Here is a 3,702-nt window from a genome sequence, read left to right as displayed (position 1 = left end):
GCCACCTCCTGCCATCCCCTGCCACCTCCTGCCACCTCCTGCCATCCCCTGCCATCCCCCTGCCACCTCCTGCCACCTCCTGCCATCCCCTGGCCTTGGCAGGAGCCAGGCTGCAGGAACAGCAGCAGAACTGCTGCATTCTGTTTCTCCACGCTGCTGTGCTGCCCCAGCAATCCTGGAGCAGGCTTGGGGAGATGGCCTCACTGGACACCCCTCACCCACAGCTTTGTCAGCCTTTGAACTCCCTCCCTGCCTCAGTTTACTTTACCACACAGGACCAGCTCTGCTTTGGGGTCCTCATGAACCCCTGTATCCTCTGCAAGTCCTATTAGAGATGCCAATTGTCATTTTCCTTCTGTGCCAAGTTATAAATCCCACAGATTTACATACCCAAAGTCCTCATCAATCAAAAGATTAGGTCAAAGGCAATGAGTTAAAACAAGTGGGAGGTGAGTCCATTGAGAGCAGTGATGAGCCAGTACCACTCCTGTAGAGCTGGTGATTACCCTGAGCTGGGAGTTGTGGGCTCACTCTGCCCTGTCTGCCAGCCAGGGAGCTCAACCAGCAGAGAAAAGGGTTTTACTTAAAGAATTCCACCGGAGTGGTCCCTTTCCTCCCCACGTCCATACACTGAGAACCAGGAGCTGGATGGAGCAGGATGTGAAGCTCTCAGACCCCTGGCTGAAAGCAGAAGGCAGAGCACCATCCTGGCTGGTCCTGGGGAGGAGCCTGCCCTGAGCCACTGCAGTTACTCCTGCTGAGCTGTTGCTGTATTTTACACATGGCTGGGAGTGACTCTCTGTGCAGGAAGGGGCTTTGTGCCTCATCCTGCTGGACACTGGGAGATGTTTTTCCCAAGAGTGGATCAGCAGTTTATTTGTAATGGGTTAATGACTCTCCTGGTGCTCAACAAGTTCTCCTTCATGTTGGGTTTACCAGAAGGGGATTGGCATTCCCAAAAGCTGGGATGGTGGAGTGGATCTCAAACAGCACTGAAATCCAGTGATGCCTTTCTCTTTTCTCACCTTTATCTAGCACTAACAAAACTCTCAGCATCTGGACCGGGGTAAATAGAGATTTTTTAACTGTGCCTCTGCATCTGGATTATTTCAACTTTCCTGGCAAAGCTGGAGGGACTTTGAAGGAACAAATCTGTTCCTGCAGGAAGAGGGACTGGGGATCTGGTCACAGATCTGGTGACACACAGAAGCAGAGGGTGAGCAGGGAAAGCTGCCTCTCTGCTCCAGTCATCCCTAGCTTGTCATGTGTGTTTGGACCTTGAGATGCTCCTGTGAGGCTTTCACAAGCTCTCTCTTGGGATTTTGGCCAGTGCAAGTAATTCCACTCAGGAGTCTAAAAACTGCTGTCCGGGTAGGCAGAGCTCAGCCTGCAGCTCTGTGTGCATATATCCTTGCTATTCCTTGGATTAAAAAAAAATAATAAAATAAACAGTGGTGCTCTTACCTCAGGCTATCCATTAGGAGTGTGATTTAGTGCAGGGAGGGCTATAAAGGCGGTTGATAAATCTTCTGTGCAGCACAAATAAAATCTCTTGCGGGAGGAGGAAGGGCCCTGGATAACGGAGCGGAGAGGGAACAGCCCTTTCTCCCTTGTCTAATTAGGCTGTCCAGGAGGAGTTAATATAAAATAATAGATCTGGAAAGCCCAAATCTTCACAGCTTTAGGAAGGACTTCATCCCCTTAAATTATGAGGCTAAGACCTCATTCAACAATGCTTTGAAGGAGATGAACTTGCAGCGCTATTCACGGCGGCTCCGGGCTCGGGCGCGGACGCTGCGTGATTGCAGCATCTTCTGAAGAGAAGAGCTCGCTCCTGTTCCCATTGAATGCTACTATTTTTATCCTCCTTAATTTCTAGAAGGTATTTCCAAGTGGGAAGAGGAGCAGAGAATAGCAGATCTTAACTCTTCTCCGTGTAACGATTTCTGTAAAAAGGAGGGAGAGATATTTGAAATAGCTGGCATCTATTTTTGGTACCACCCATGTGGTAGCAAAGCACCTGGAGGTGTTTGCAGCCCTTGGCACCCTGAGGGTGGTGGGACATGGGGTGAAGGGGTCACTGCTGGGCCAGTCTCCCATGGGGTTCACAGGCTCCTGATTCTCTTGGAGCCAGAGGTACCTGGAGATGTCTCAGAGAGGCCACAGGAAGGGTGATGCTGGCAGGGAAAAAGGGGATGTCTCCTCCTCCCAGCCCAGGACACCTCTCCTGCCTCACCCCTCCTGGGCCCCCCTCGCCTTTGGAGGGTGGTGGGAGAGCTTTGATCCTTTCCCATATGGGAGGCAGAAGAGCAGAGGGATTTAATTAGGTGCAGTTACCTCACCCACCGCAGAGCAGCCAGGCCCTTGGCACAAAGTCCGAGAGGAAATCCAGGGCCCACCAGGGCCAAAGTGGAGGAGTTTTGAGGGATACCTTGGACCTTGTGCTCTCTCCCACTGAGCTGTAAAAGGCTCAAAGTCTCCCAGCATCATGGAAAGGCTGGAGAGCTCAGGACTGACCATCACTGACCCCTGGATTGCTGTTGGAGCTGTGGGGCGAGGGGAGGGCTTTGGGAAGGGGATAAGAAAGCATGGATTCTGGCTGGAAAACACAGCCTGGGACTGAGTGTTGTGCAAGGGGCAAATAGGGACAGTGGTTTGTGAGTCCCCATTTCAGTTTGTGACCCTGGCCACGCAGTTCTGGATGTGTATCAGGGCTTTTATCTTCTGATTTCTGCAGCCACAGCTTTTGCTTCTCTACATGCCCAGCTTCTCTGAAGCTGCTGTGCACAATGTTGGCACACACAGCTCTTGTGCTGGACAGAAGAGTCCTGCTTCACTTGAACATGAAATATAAATCAGAGATCAAGTGAATTATTGTGCCATGCTGCTGCTCAGGCAATAGGGAGTCTTTAAATCAATCAGGCCCCGAATAAATAAATAAACGTGCAGCAGACATGCTGGAGTGCATGTCTGATTCCTATCAGAGGCAGTAATTCAAGGCAGATGCTTGCAGTTCTCTGCTTCCCTCTCTGTGTTACCTGGGCTGCTGGAGTCACGGGAGACAGAAAGCAGATTTTTTTCTAAGCTTTCATTATTGTTGCCAAAGAAACCATTTCATTTGGTTGCCACGTGTGCAGCAAATCTGGTTCAATCCATCTGGATGCCGAGGGATGAAGGAGAAGGGCTTTGGGGAGGGAAGTCTGCAGAGTCCAGCCACCCGTGATGGGCCCTGGCCCTGGGGATGGGGCTGGCAGCTGCAGGAGGCACGGTTGTGCTGCTGCCTGGAGAGGCTGGAAGGGTCCCACTTCAAGGGTTTGACCTGCATGAGCATCCCCAGAGTGTGGGATAGGTGGGTGAGCTGAGGCTGAAGGGCTCACCCCCCAAAGACCCTCAAGACATCGTCCCAGGGCGCAGCTCCACCACTGTGAGTGCCTGGCTGGAAGATCCCTCCGGCGTTAAGACTTCGCTGGTTTTCCTTTCAGCTCACACTGGCACTCAGGAGAGAAACATTTGAAGTGTTTGATCTTTCTGGGCTGCTCTTTCCCTCCTGCAGGCACTGGGCTTGGGAGCAGAGCTCCCTGGAGTTCTGAGTCTGCCAGGCACCATCCTGCTCCCCATGGCTGGCACCAACCTGATTCTTCCTGGCCAGCACCATCCTGCTCTCCCCATGGCTCCACCATCCTGCTCTCCCCATGGCTCCAC

Source organism: Parus major, chromosome 12, assembly GCF_001522545.3.
Source record: "Parus major isolate Abel chromosome 12, Parus_major1.1, whole genome shotgun sequence".
Lineage (NCBI taxonomy): Eukaryota > Metazoa > Chordata > Aves > Passeriformes > Paridae > Parus > Parus major.
This window is presented reverse-complemented; position numbering follows the sequence as displayed.